The sequence below is a fragment of the Neovison vison genome, chromosome 3, assembly GCF_020171115.1.
Source record: "Neovison vison isolate M4711 chromosome 3, ASM_NN_V1, whole genome shotgun sequence".
Classification (NCBI taxonomy): domain Eukaryota; kingdom Metazoa; phylum Chordata; class Mammalia; order Carnivora; family Mustelidae; genus Neogale; species Neogale vison.
This window is the reverse complement of record NC_058093.1, coordinates 74,395,957-74,411,443: the sequence shown is the minus strand read 5'-3', so window position 1 is coordinate 74,411,443 and position 15,487 is coordinate 74,395,957.

The window sequence follows — 15,487 nt, the reverse complement described above, 5'->3', positions numbered from 1 at the left end:
ACCGCATCATAGCAGAGCTGGAACGAGAGGCCAGCTCCCCATTTCCCAGCATGGTCTCGCCACCCCTTCATAACACCCACATTCACACCTGTGGCAGAGCGAGAGGGCAGGAGGGAGACCTGTCTGGGGAGAAGAGGGTTCTGTTCCACCTTGCAGGGTCATTATGGTTCCTAAACAGGGTAGACAGCAAGATGCCCTCGGGTCACTTCCCATGAAAAGGCTCCTCTGTGTCAGTGTAGTCAGTTTCTCTTCTCAGAAAGCTTCGAACCCTTCACTGGCGTCTGCCATATAGCCAGGAGATAGGGTGCTTATCTGACCCAGCAACATGCCATGTGGACAGACACTGGGTGAGAGAGCCGACAGCTCTCTGGACATCACGTTATGGGCTCTAAAGAAGTAACAGAAAAGAGTCTTTCCCACCTTCAAGGAATGAGGCAATTTGCCTGGTTCTCATTGGATGCCTTAGACGGAGGGAAGCCAATGGAGAGCTCCTGGAATGTTTAAGGTAAGGGACCCTAGCTGTGCTAAGGGGGGTTTTGAGAGCTGGGTGCTGGGCAGTCATTATTCTAGAGCACTTGGGAGGATTTGGCTCTCTTCACTTCCACAAGGGACAAGGAGGAGTACATTTCTTACTTAAGGGAAATTTCTTTCTCTTTCCCTGAACAGTTATCAAAGTAAAGACATGAATGAGGACGTGTCCTTGCAAGGACGACAACTTATTTTTCCTTAGCACTTAAGAAAGCTGTGTGTGGGGATTGAAAGAGCAAAGAGCACGGCCTTCTGCCCAGAGAGCTTTCTTTCAGTTCCTTTTCTGTCCCCACCTTGGGGAGCGTGGAGCTCAGTGGTGATGTGACAGTGAGCATCACTTCCTTCACACGTGCTCCAGATCAGAAAAATCATCTCTAGCTTGTCACCTGCTGATGTGAGCACACAGTAGTACTGGTTTCATTTTCCAACCATGTATGAAAATATCACGACTTACTTAGGACAGAAAACCAGAGAAAGCAGCAGAAGGCAGGATGTATCAAGAGCTACATTTACCCTGACTCCACCTGCAACGTGCATCTCAAGCTTCACTGAGCATAGAAAGAACCTGAGGGTCAGCAGATCTGAGGTAGGGGCCTGACTTTCGGCATTGCCAGTAAGCTCCTGGATGAAGCCAGTGCTGCTGATCTTTGGGCCACACTAAGAAGGACCTGGAAAAATGTTCGACCTTTCTGGCTGTTCAATGATGGCACTGAACTTGAATGCTATCTAATACACTTCTTAAATGTAACAATCAGGAGTGAGAGCTTCCACCTAGGTCAGTGGTTCTCTGCCTTGGCTACTCACTGGAATCACAGAGGAGCTTCAAAAAATACCAGTAACTGGGTCCCACGCCTAGGGATCCAGCTATAATTGGTCTGGGTCAACCATCAGCAAGTGTAAATGCTCCTAGGGGTTTCTACTGTACAGCCAAGGGGAGAACCCCTGATCTAGCCAAATCAGGTGACCCATTACATGTTTTCATTTAAGTGTTATTTCTCCTTCTCCAGTCTTTCCTCACATCAAAGCACTATTGATTTAGCCAATCAGATTTTACACTTCAGTGTACAGCAAACCAGTTGTCACGTTATTTTTAAAGCTAAGGGTTACCCTTCCTTAAACTTTCAATACATGCTGTCCTTAAAAATTTTTCTTAGTGATGTAGCAAACTTATTAAAGCTTCCCCCACGCTGTTGTCATGGCTCAGTTTTATTGATTTATAAAATTGCTACAATACTTTAAACAACCAGAATTTTCATAACAAAAATATAGAGTACACCTTTTGGCATTTGGAAGAGAAAAAAGAATACTCACAAAGTAAGTATATATATACTTTAAAATGAAGTTTGTTTTTCCCCTGGGAACAAAAACCCTATTCTAAGAATGTTTCAAGATTAAAGTGCTTAGTTATACCAATCTAAAGCCATATACGCTATTAGGTTATTAAGTTTTATTTAGAGACTAGCTTTTCTGTCAACTTCAGTATTTCCAATATTTCCAAATTTAACTTCTAAAGTTACAAACTATTCATTAAATACCCACAAACTCTTATTCCAAGAACCATTATGTGTATTAGGTTATGACTAACCCAAAATAAAAACATTTCAAAGGCAAAAAAAAACATGTGCTTATATTTTTAATAGTATTCATACACACAAAGAAAAATCTAATTAAAACTATTTTCCAATGCTCGCTTATTTGCATTGAGGTGAAATAATAGTTGGTGTGCAAATGTGAACATTAAATACTATTTAACTAGTTAACTAAAAAAATGAAAATTTAGGACAACCAATTATATTTAAGATAGTCAATTTATCTAAACTATTAAAAATAAAGCACTGAGTTTTAAGTGTACTCAAGAATTAAAAAGCGAAGGGGGATGCCTGGGTGGCGCAGTTGGTTAAATGACTGCCTCCGGCTCAGGGCGTGATCCTGGAGTCCCGGGATCGAGTCCCACATCAGGCTCCCAGCTCCATGGGGAGTCTGCTTCGCTCTCTGACCTTCTCCTCGCTCATTCTCTCTCTCACTGTCTCTCTCTCTCAAATAAATAAAATAAAAAAAAATAAAAATAAAAATAAAAATAAAAAAAGAATTAAAAAGCGAAGGGACACACTAGATGGCTCAGTGGGTTAAGCTGCTGCCTTTGGCTCAGGTCATGATCCTGGGGTCCTGGGATCATGTCCTGCATTGGGCTCCTTGCTTAGCAGGGAGCCTGATTCTCCCTCTGCCTGCCACCCCCCCCCCGTTTGTGCTCTCTCTCTCTCATAAAATGTTTAAAAAAAAAAAAAAGAATTACAAAGCAAGGATGAATGCTAACAAAATAGCACTTAGCAGTCAATGAATAGTGACTGAATAGATTTTTTGAGTTGAATAAATATATAAGCTATCCTAAATTTAAATGCTCTCTTGAACTCACCACCCTTCCCAAGTGATTATTTTGTTTTCCAAAACAGTCCACCAAATATGGAGATACTGAGGAGGCTCTTTTGGGGGACTCTATATCGCTAATCTTTATGGAGAAAAAGTTACAAATATTGAATCATTATGTTAAATACCTGAAACTAATATGTTATATGTCAATTATATCTCAATTATTTAAAAAAAACTTCTATTTTGTTTGAGGCATTAAAAAATAGAGAAAAAGATAAAGTGAGTAAGAATATCTAAAAAGGAAAAGCAGAATGGGAAAAGCTCCTATGACTTTGTCTTTGGCTAGATAATATCGGAAAGGTCTTAGAAACATACTTTTAACATTCAACCATGACTTTTATAACACAACATACAACCATGATTTCTTCAGAGCTGGCAGAAAGGAAAGGTTGAGATAACATACAGAATTTGAAAACCAGAGGAGGGGGGAAATCACAAAGTGAGTCTTTTAGTTTCTCTAGATCAAGCTAGTAATGAAGCTGAACTATTAAAAACCTCATCTAAAACTATATCTACTCCCTTAATCCCTTCATACTCTCCCAAAAGAAAGAAAAAACACCTACAGGAGTTGCATCGGAAATTGACAAACACTATAGTAAAGGAAGCCAAGAGTCCTCAAAATATACTATTAAGAGGCCAAAACTGGTTGGTCACTGGTACATTTTGCTAGGCTTCATGACTCAAGCCATATTCAAGGACACTGTGTGGCCAACATGGCCTGATTCACAAAAGCAAGAAAGAAGTTTCAATCTATAAATGCCCCCTCTCCCACCCACCACCAAAAACCATGGCTTCTGTTTAAAAAAAAAGAAAAAGAAAGAAAGAGAGAAATAAACAAACAAACAGCAAGGAGAAGGGACAAATCTAAGGAGGGTTGTTACTTACATAAAACAGCAGATGAACTAAAACTCTTCTCTCAAATGATGACTAAGGGAGATTGAAACACAGAAAGTGACTAACTTAAAGCACTGGTAGGCTACTGAATTTCACTTGCTAACCTCAGACTCTTTAAAGTTTTTAACAAGTATGCCACTGTTTGGGGTCTTTTTCCTAACTGAGCACCACACCAAGGCTGCAAAAGTCTTCAAATTCATAAGGTACTGCTAGTAAGTGAATGGTGTGTGTTCCTTAGACACACATACACACTTGGTCTGAATAGGTGATGGGCTAGTTTTGCTTCCATTTAAAATATATATATGAAGGAGGGGCAAGATGGCAGAGAAGTAGGAGACCCTGTTCCAACCGGTCCCCTAAAGTGAGCTAAATATCTACCAGAACACTCTGAACACCCATGAAATCAGCCTAGGATGTAGGATTATGCACTTCTGGATCTCTATGGGGGCAGAAGACTTCAGTGGAGAGGGGCACCTTGACTGGATCGTAGTTGATATATTCAGCTATACTTCCCCTCAAACACTTCTCACCAAAATAACAAGGAGGAAGAACACCCAATAGAGGAAAAATTCAGAGATTGTGACCTCTGCCACAGAACTATTGGATATGGACATAAACAGTCTATGTCAGAAAGGGAATCCAGGGTAACAATAATCCAGGCAATGGCTAGGTTGGAGAAGACCATTAGTGACAACACTGAATCTCTAAGGGCAAAAGTGAGAGCTGATCTGGCAGAGGTTAAAAATGCTAGCAATGAGATCCAATCTAATCTAAATACTCTAACAGCTAGGATAACTGAGGCAGAAGACAGAATTAGTGATCTAGAAGACAAACTGATAGAAAAAAAGGATCAGGAGGAGGCCTGGAACAAACAGCTTAGAAACCGTGAAAACAGAATTAGGGAAATAAATGACACCATGAAATGTTCCAATGTCAGAATTATTAAGATCCCTCGGGGGGCAGAGAAAGAGAGATGACCAGAAGATGTAGTTGAACAAATTCTGGAAGAAAATTTCCATAATCTGGGGAATAGAACAAGTGTTCGTGTCCTAGAGGCAGAAAGGACACCCCCCCCAAGATCAACAAGTCTAGAAAGACATCCGCACACTCAATTGTGAAATTTACAAATCATAATTTCAGAAAGGAGGTCTTAAGGTCAGCTAGGGGGAAGAGATTCCTTAAATACAGAGGAAGGAACATCAGAATAATGTCATACCTGTCCACAGAAACCTGGCAAGCCGGAAAGGGCTGGCAAGACATATTCAGGCACTAAATGAGAAGAACATGCAGCCAGCTAAGAATACTTTATCCAGCAAGGCTGACATTCAAAATGGATGGAGAGATAAAGAGCTTCCAAGACCTGCAAGGTTTAAAAAGTATGTGACCAGCAAGCCAGCACCACAAGAAATATTAAGGGGGCTTCTATAAAAGAAGAAAGAACCCAAGAGTGACACAGAACAGAAATTTACTGAGATAGTTTATAGAAACAAGGACTTCACAGGCAACATGATGTCAATAAAAACTTATCTTTCGATAATCACTCTCAATGTGAACGACCTAAATGCTCCCATAAAGTGGTACAGGGTTGCAGACTGGATAAAACAACAGGACTTGCACATATGCTGTCTACAAGAGACATATTTTTAACCTAAAGATACATCCAGACTGAAAGTGAAGGAATGGAGAACCACCTTTCATACCAACAGGCCTCAAAAGAAAGCTGGGGTAGCAATTCTCACATCAGATAAATTAGATTTTAAGCTAAAGACTGTAGTCAGAGATACAGGACACTATATCATTCTTAAAGGGTCTATCCAACAAGAAGATCTAACAATTGTAAATATTTATGCCCCCAACATGGGAGCAGCCAACTACATAAGCCAAATGTTAATCAAAATAGTCATATTGATATGAATATGTTAATTGTAGGGGATCTTAACACACCACTCTCCGTAACAGATCATCCAAGCAGAAAATCAATAAAGAAACAAGAACTTTGAATGACACATTGGACCAGATGGACTTCATAGATATATTCAGAACATTCCACCCTAAAACAACAGAATATTCATTCTTCTTGAGCGCACATGGAACTTTCTCCAGAATAGACCACATACTGAGTCACAAATCATGGCTCAACCCATAAGAAAAGACAGATTATTCCCTGCATTTTCTCAGATCACAATGCTCTGAAACTGGAACTCAACCACAAGACAAAGTTTGGAAGGAATTCAAACACTTGGAAGCTAAAGACCATCCTGCTCAAGAATGTTTGTATCAAGCAGGAAATCAAAGAACAACTTAAATAATTCATGGAAACCAATGAGAATAAAGACGCATCAGTCCAAAGCCTATGGGATATGGCAAAGGTGGTCCTAAGGGGGAAATACAACAAACTAGAAGCTGGTTCTTTGAAAGAATCAATAAACCACTGGCCAAACTAATCAGAAAGAAAAGAGAGAGGACCCAAATTAATAAAATTATGAAGGAAGGGGAGAGGTCACTACTAACACCAAGGAAATAGAAATAATCATCAGAAATTATTATCAACAGTTATATGCCAATAAGTTAAGCAACCTAGAAGAAATGGATGCATTCCTGGAAACCTATAAATTTCCAAGACTGAAACAGGAAGAAATTGACAATCTGAATAGACTAATATCTAGTAACGAGATTGAAGCAGTCATCGAAAACCTCTTGTTTTTTACAAAAGTCCAGGACCTGACAGATTCCCTGAGGAATTCTACCAAACATTCAAAGAAGAAATAAGAGCTATTCTCCTGATGCTGCTTCAAAAAACAGAACTCTTTTTAGGAACCCAGCATTACCCTGATACCCAAACCAGGCAAAAACCTCATCAAAAAGGAGAATTTCAGACCAATATCCCTGATGAGTATGGATGCCAAGATTCTCAACAAGATCCTAGCTAACAGGATCCAACGGTACATTAAAAAGATTATCCACCATGACCAGGTGGGATTTATCCCTGGGATGCAAGGGTGATTCAACATTCACAAATCAATCAATGTGATAGAACAAATCCATAAGAGAAGAGAGAAAAACCACATGGTCCTCTCAATTGATGCAGAAAAAGCATTTGACAAAATACAGCATCTGTTCCTTATTAAAACTCTTCAAAGTATAGGGACAGAGGGAACATTACTCAACTTCATAAAATCTATCTATGAAAAACCCACAGCAAATAGCATTCTTAATGGGGAAAAGCTGACAGCCTTCCCTTTGAGATAGGAACATGACAAGGATGCCCACTCTTGCCACTCTTGTTCAACACAGTACTAGAAGTCCTAGCAACAGCAATCAGAAAACAGAAAGAAATAAAAGGTATTCAAATTGCCAAGAAGTCAAACTCCCTCTTCGCAGACGACAAGATACTTTACGTGGAAAACCCAAACGACTCCACCCCCAAACTACTAGAACTCATACAGCAATTCAGTAATGTGGCAGGATACAAAATCAATGCACAGAAATCAGTTGCTTTCTTACACACTAACAATGAAAATATAGAAAGGAAAATTAAAGAATCAATTCCATTTACTATAGCACCAAGAACCGTAAGATACCTTGGAATAAACTTAACCAAGAAGATAAAGAATCTGGACTCAAGGAACTACAAAACACTCGTGAAAGAAATTGAAGACACAAAAAGAGGGAAAAGCATTCCATGCTCATGGATCGGAAGAAAAAACATTGTTAAAATGTCTATACAGTGCTGGAAAAACAATCTTAAAATTTGTATGGAATCAGAAAAGACCCTGAATTGCTAAGGAAATATTGAAAAAGAAAGGTAAAGCTGGGAGTATCACGTTGCCTGATTTCAAGCTTTACTACAAAAGTGTGATCACCAAGAGAGCATGGTACTGGCACAAAAACAGACACATAGACCAGTGGAACAGAGTAGAAGGTCCAGATATGGACCCTCAACTTTATGGTCAAATAATCTTTGACAAAGAAGAAAAAAAATATCCAGTGGAAAAAAGACAGTCTCTTCAACAAATGTTGCTAGGAAAATTGGACAGCTATGTATAGAAGAATGAAACTCAACCATTCTCTTATACCATACACAAAGATAAGCTTGAAATGGATAAAAGACCTCAATGTGAGGCAGGAACCTATCAAAGTCCTAGAGGAGAACATAGGCAGTAACCTCTTTGACATCAGCCATAGCAATTTCTTTAAAGACATGTCTCCAAAGGTAACGGAAACAAAAGCAAAAATGAACTTTCAGGACTTCATCAAGATCAAAAACTTCTGAACAGCAAAGGAAACAGTCAACAAAACAAAGAGACAAATGAATGGGAGAAGATATTCACAAATGAAATTACAGACAAAGGGCTGATATCCAAGATCTATAAAGAACTCCTCAAACTCAACACACACAAAAGCAGAAAATCACCTTAAAAAATGGGCAGAAGACATGAACAGACACTTCTCCAAAGAAGACATACAAATGGCTAACAGACACGTGAAAAAAATGTTCATCATCACTAGCCATCAGGGAGATTCAAATCAAAACCACATTGAGATACCACCTTATACCATTTAGAATGACCAAAATAACAAGATAGTAAACAACAAGTGCTGGAGAGGATGTGGAGAAAGGGGAACCCTCTTACACTGTTGGTGGGAATGCAAGTTGGTGCAGTCACTTTGGAAAAGTGGACACTTGGGACAGCGTGGAGAGTCCTTAAGAAATTAAAATAGAGCTACCCAATGACCCTGCAATTGCACTTCTGGGTATTTACCCCCAAAATACAGATGGAGTGAAAAGAAGGGCCATCTGTACCCCATTGTTCATAGCAGCAATGGCCACAGTTGCCAAACTGTGAAAAGAACCAAGATGCCCTTCAAGAGATGAATGGATAAAGAAGATATGGTCTATAGATATACAATGGAATACTATGCAGCCATCAGAAAGGATGAATACCCATCTTTTGTATCAACACGGATGGGACTGGAGGAGATTATGCTGGGTGAAGTAAGTAAAGCAGAGAGAGTCAATTATCATATGTTTTCACTTATTTGTGAGCATAAGAAATAACACAGAGGACATCAGGAGAAGGAAAGGAAAAGTGAATTGGGGGAAATCAGAGGGGGAGATGAAGCATGAGAGACTGTGGACTCTGAGAAATAGACCGAGGGTTTTGGAAGGGAGGGGGTAGGGGGATGGGTGAGCCTGGTGGTGGGTATTAAGGGCACGTATTGCATGCAGCACAGGGTGTGGTGCATAAAAAATGAACCCTGGAACACAGAAAAAAATAAAATTATATTAAAAAAATAAATAAATAGTAATAAAAGATTCCAGAAAAAATAAAACTATATATATATATATATATATATATATATATGGTTAAGTTTATGTTGGTGTGATAGTGTAAATCGAAAAGAAATCAATTATGAGCTGTTCAACTTTGTTTATTGTGAGTGCTTAAAAAAAATCTAGTGAACTTATACAAAGTTGAGCCATAATCACTGCCCTATATTCTGGATGATAGAATACCCTTGCCGCCATTCCCCACACCCTCCCCACCAAGCCCATGACAGACATTATTAGTCAAGCAGGTTAACCTCTGCTGATCCCAGCCTCAAACTCAGAATCCCTGGAAGCTATAGCTAACTAGACAGAGTTGGCACGTAACGGGGGGGGGGGGGGGACCATCTGCCATCCACAGTCACAGTGCTAACCCACAGGTTGCTTATTGCCACACACTTCTCCCCAGCCAACCATTGCAAAACAAGAAAACAAACAAACAAAAAATAACAAGCCAAATACCAGTTGTATATATTACCTGCCCTATAAGGCCTCACCCAACATGAGGCATCCCAGCAAGGGACTCCAGATCACCTTCTGGGCTGGGTATGCCTCCTCTGAAGGCATGCCGAAACACCTGGATACCCTAGCAACCACAGATACCACAGGAAAGGGCACAGTATAGAAAGTTCCTTTTTAATTCCAGTATAGTCTGATGCGGGTGATAAGACTCAAAAGATATTCATTGTATGCTCATTTACCATGCGAATTTGTCAAATAAAGGTTTTAATCACATGGCTAGGTATACATTCCAAGACACAAATCTGGATACTTTATACTTGCTGTCCCTGGGCCATACTTTTGATTGCTGCCAAAAAAAATTAAAAACACAACTCTGTTTTGACTGAGTTGTGGTAACTTCTCCAGCAAACTTGTAGCTCCACTTGTGAAATCAATTGTGAAACTCAATATATATAAAGCTGTATCTCACCATAATTCCAGGTTCCACTGTCGACAACCAAGAAACCATATGTCCAGACATACTTGCATACACATCGTGCACACGCAGTTCAAGAAAAGCACTAGAAATTCTACGACTGCCTTTCCAAAGAAAATGGCCTCATTCTAGCTACCTAGAAAAAAGGAGTCAATTCATAGCTCCTTGCAGAGGGGCATTAAAAAGAAAATAAAAGAGCTGAAATGTTGGTTAGGTCGACCACAGCAGAGACCAGAATTATTCTACCGTCACACACCAAAAATGTTTGTGAAGATATAGAGTTACCTCCCTCTCGATTACCAGCTGCACCCTAGAGACCGGCCACCTTGCTGTCGAAGAGCTAATCTGAGCAAGGGCACGTACACCATCAAAGTTAGTGCATCAGGAAAAGGGCTGTAAGGGCACACACCAAAGAAAAGTGGCTATCGCAGGGGATATGGGGGTGTCAAGGCAAAATTTCTTCATATTGTCCAAATGATAATTTAATAAAGAGAATATGTTCATGTACTGCTTAAAAAAAAATAAAATAAAGGAGAAAAAGTAGGAAATAACCAGGCTCTCTCAGAAATTGAAGTCCACAGTCCTGGGAGAAGATGATGGTGTGGAGAGAGGCTGTGAAGTTTCCCTGGAACGCCTCCTCTTCATTCCACGTAACTCGTTAGTCTTTATGCCCAAACTGCTATCATCCAAAATGACAACCTCTGCCTGCTAATGCCAAGAGAGGCTGAAAAAGAAAAAAGAGTGTGTGGGTCTAGCGCATGGTGGTTACGGCTCCCTTCATGACATTATTCTCTCTCCTTTGTTCCTAACTGTCCCTGTGCTACTAAATCTGGTAATATAGTTTATATAGAGAGTTAAGTGGGTAAAACAGTCTTTGTGACAAATTTTCAAAAGCACAAAGAATATCATCAGCATCCTCCTCTCACTGTGACAGACTAGAACTAAGGAAGAATTCATTAGAGTCATACATTTTATTCATCATTGATATTCTGAATATATCACCCGTATAAAACTATTCCTTCCCTGATGTAATTCATTTTTTTTATCTATCACAATTAATAAAAATCTAACCCATCCTGCTATGAATTCTGGCTTTGGTAGGTTATTTATTCAGTAACTAACAGTAGTCTAGAAGCATAAAAACTAAAAATACTAAATAAAATAAACAGATAATGTAAACACTAAGAATTTCAAGATACAGTGACAAAATTTTCATCATGCTGATCAGCACACAGAAGTCAATCCCAGTTCTGCATATTTTGGACATTTTCTATGCCTGTACTTCAGTATCTTTGTTATAAGGGTATAATGAGGTAAAGCAACGGGCCTGTAATAAGCGTTACAAATGTTTTATTATCAAAGAGACCAACAAAAGACTTTTTGGGGGGAAGCACGTTATGGGACAGAAAGGAAAAACTCTATCCTATGAAAATATGCTAGATTGGTTACTGCATTTAGAGAAAAGGCAGCATAAGGGCTCCAAAGCTGCAGACCTCAAAGCTTCAGAGATGAAATATCAAAGCAAATTAATAAGGTACAATAATATTCACATCTAGGGAAGGGGGAAAGCCCGCAGCAAGCTAATGGCAGGCATGGTTTTAACCCTGGCCCTGTCTCTATTTCGTCTGTACAACCAAAAAGAACCTGATAATTTGCAAAGAGGTTTATTCACACTAAGAAACTGGTCGTTCCTTTTATAGAAAAATTCCTCATGTCTAGTGGTATTAATATTTACAGCCATTGTCACAATCATGGGACTCTAGTGAGAGAGAATTCAGATCTCCTTACAAATAAAAATCCCTCAAAAAAAGAAAAACCCTCCTCCAAAGTATGCAGCTCATTAGTCTTAAAAACAGGAGTATAAGCACATAATCCCACTTGACCTTCAAGAGTTAGAATGCAGTGTTACCATACAGTCAATCTAGATATAAAGGAAATACTTAAAATTGAGCAAATGCAGACATTCTGATGTATCAATTCACATTTTCTGAAAACTGTACAACCACTCACAAGGTCATAGACCAAGGGATTGGAGACTGCCATTTCTCTATTTCTATACCCTACATATTCAAAGAGTATTACATTTACTGGCTGTAGGTAAGGCATAATAAACAATCATCTCCCTAAGTTTATTTTCCATGCTTCATATTTAGATGATCAAAACGCAATACCAATAAAGCTTTAAAACACACCAAAATTGTTATTACATACTTCTAAAAACTTATACAGTAATAATTACTGATTGGATTTTTAAGGCTTTCATGTGTCTTAGAAAGATAACCTTTAACACCTGAACATTTCATGTGAAGTCTAGTTAAATGTAGGGTCAATATTATCAAACACTGGATTTTCCCATATGTCAAAATGCTTCCTATGATGAAAACATCTTAATCCAAGTCTAAATGGATTACTGAATTAAGCATGATCATCGTAAAAATAATAATGGTAACAACAATAGTACCGATAGCTAACACTGACTTAACACCTACTGTGTTAAGTAGTGTGTTCTCAGTGCTCCATATGCACAGACTCTTCCAATCCTCACAACACCCTACGAGGTAGGTAGTACAATAGAATCAATCACATTAATTAAAAATCAGAGTGGAAATAATAAATTACAATAATACTCAAGAAATTGTATTTTCTGGACACTATTTGAATCCAAAACTAGACTTCCAGTTAAATACGGTAGACTGACCACTTGGACTTATTTTCTCTACCTCCAAACCCCACCAAAAAGACATTAAAGGAATATAAAAGGTACTAATTCAAAAAGACAAAGAGAACAGACTACAGAGCCATGAGATTTTAAGAGATTTTATAAAAATAAAAAACGGGAGGAGGTGTGACAACTAACCTAGCAGAATGGAGGAAGTTAAAGCCTTACTACCCAGAAGAGAGAAGCCAACAAATACATCCTACCAAGTACCTAATAAGTTCAGGACTTAGAAGTACCAGGTGTTACAGAAAAAAGGGGTGAAATATAAGGCTGAACATAGGACTAGAAGTCTGTATAAAAAGCAACAAACCCAGGGTCCACTCCCTAGCCAAACAACCCACCCACCACCCAACCCCCAATCCACAGGTGACCTGTGGATCAGCATTCATAGAAGACTGGAAGGGGTAGGCAGGGGGGACAGTGCATGGGGAGACTGAAAGAAGGAGATTAAGTAAAAGTCACCATATAAACTGTGGGGTCCTTAGTCTTCTTTTTCTACCCTACTACCAAAACCCAAGAGTCCTTTCTAGAGAAACCAAATGGCTCCAAAGTAAAGATCTCCAGGATATTATATTTTTAAAAAAGGAACAAAGAGGGGGAAAAAATCTTAGAAATTAAAATACAGGGGCACCTGGGTGGCTCAGTCAGTTAAGCATCTGAATCTTGATTTGGTCATGATCTCAGGGGTGTGAGATCGAGCCCATGTTGGACACAGTAGGGAGTCTGCTTGAAGAGTCTCTCTTTCCCTTTCTCTCTGGCCTCATGCACCCTCCCCACTCTTTCTCTCATTCTCTCTAAAATAAATAAATCTTCAAAAAAAAGAAAGAAAGAAAGATATTAAAATAGTTTTAAAAATTTCAGGAGAGCTGGAAGATAATATATAATTCAATGAGAAACTGGAGAGGAAAAATTTTTTAAATTAGAGGCTCAATCTGGAAGATCCAACATTTAAATAGCAGAAATTCTAGAAAGACAGGCTAGAGAAAAAGGAGGAGAGAAAATTATCAGAAAGATAACACAAAATACTCCCAGAAATTAAGTAGACAAGTCTCCAAATTGAGGGACTCCAAGTCGAGTACCCAACAACATCAGCAAAGACCCACACGACATCATGAAACATCAGGGATAGGGAAAAGCTCCTAAAAGCCTCCAGAGTGTAAAAGCAGGTCTGTGTAAAAATTAGTATCAGAATTCTCATAAAAATAACAAATACAATAAGACACTGTGGCACTGCCTTTAAAATTCTGAGAAAAAATTATTTTCACAACATACACTCCAAACTACCAATCCGTCAAGAGTAGAGACATTTTCAGACCTGTAAGGCTTCAAAATCTTCACCTCTCATGCAATTTTTCAAGCAAGTTTTCAGCGGTGAATACACTTTAACAAAAAAGGGACAGTAAATCAAGAAAGAGGAAGTCATAGGATCCAATAAACAGGAAATGCAACCTAAGACTAAACAACAGAATAGGTCCCAGAATGACTGATGAGCCATGAACTGGCCTGAAAAGCAACAGTCCAGATGGCAGAAGACAAAGGATTGTAGAAGAAAGGTCTCCAAAGGTTAAAAAAAAAAAAAAGGAACTGACAGATTATTTGATGTTTTTGAGCACTTAAGTCTTTGGATAATCTTTGTGATAGGTGCATAAAAAACTAAGCAAAATTTTAAAATCAGGCAGTTATTAATTCTGGGGAAAATAAGGGCCTAGTAGAGAAGAAATACTGATAGATCACCCTAGGGTTCATGAATGACCAACATTTATAGCAGTCCCCCCACTTATCCCTGGGGACCCGTTCCAAGGACCCCAGAAAATCCCTGAAACTACAGCTAGCACTGAACCCAAAACACACTATGTTTTTCCCATGCATATATACCTCTGATAGAGTTTAATTTATAAATGAGGCACGGTAACAGATTAACAACAACTACTAATAAAATAGAACAATTATAACAACATACTGCAATAAAAGTTCAGTGAACATTGTCTCTCTCTCTAATATCGTATTCACCCTTCTCCTTGGACGACATGAGATGATAATGTGCCTATGGGATGAGACGAAGGGAGGTAATTGACGCAGGCACTGTGACATGTTAGGCTACTATTGCCCTGATGACATCAGGATGATCACTTGCTTCCAGACGGTGACTTAAGTGTGGGTAACTGAAGCCAAAGCAAGCGAAGCCACAGAACGCAAAACAGCAGGTAAGTGGGAACTTCGTGGAGCTACTGATTTTATAAAAATCTGCAGCTAACCTATATTGGGAGATTGGGAGAGATGGGGAAGCAATAGGGGGGAGGGGAGATAAGAAAAGCAAATCCTGCTTGCTCTGAAAGAAACTCAAGAAAGCATTTCTGAAATGGATAAATCAAAACAAAGGAACACAATATATTTTCAGGTAGGAACTAATCGGTAAGAGCTGAAAGTGCTTATCTCTGGGGCACTAAACTGGGAAGGGGGACTTTTTTTTTCCCCACTATAAACTATGTGCATGAGTTATTTTTTAATAAAAGAAATTTTTTAAAAATGCTTTTCATGGACAAATTTGGTATGAATTCCAAGACAGGAGAACCGGGGAACAGGAAAGACAAGAAAAGGAAACCCTCTTTACTAGCTACAACCTGCTTACCCCACCTGGGCTACTAAAAGACAG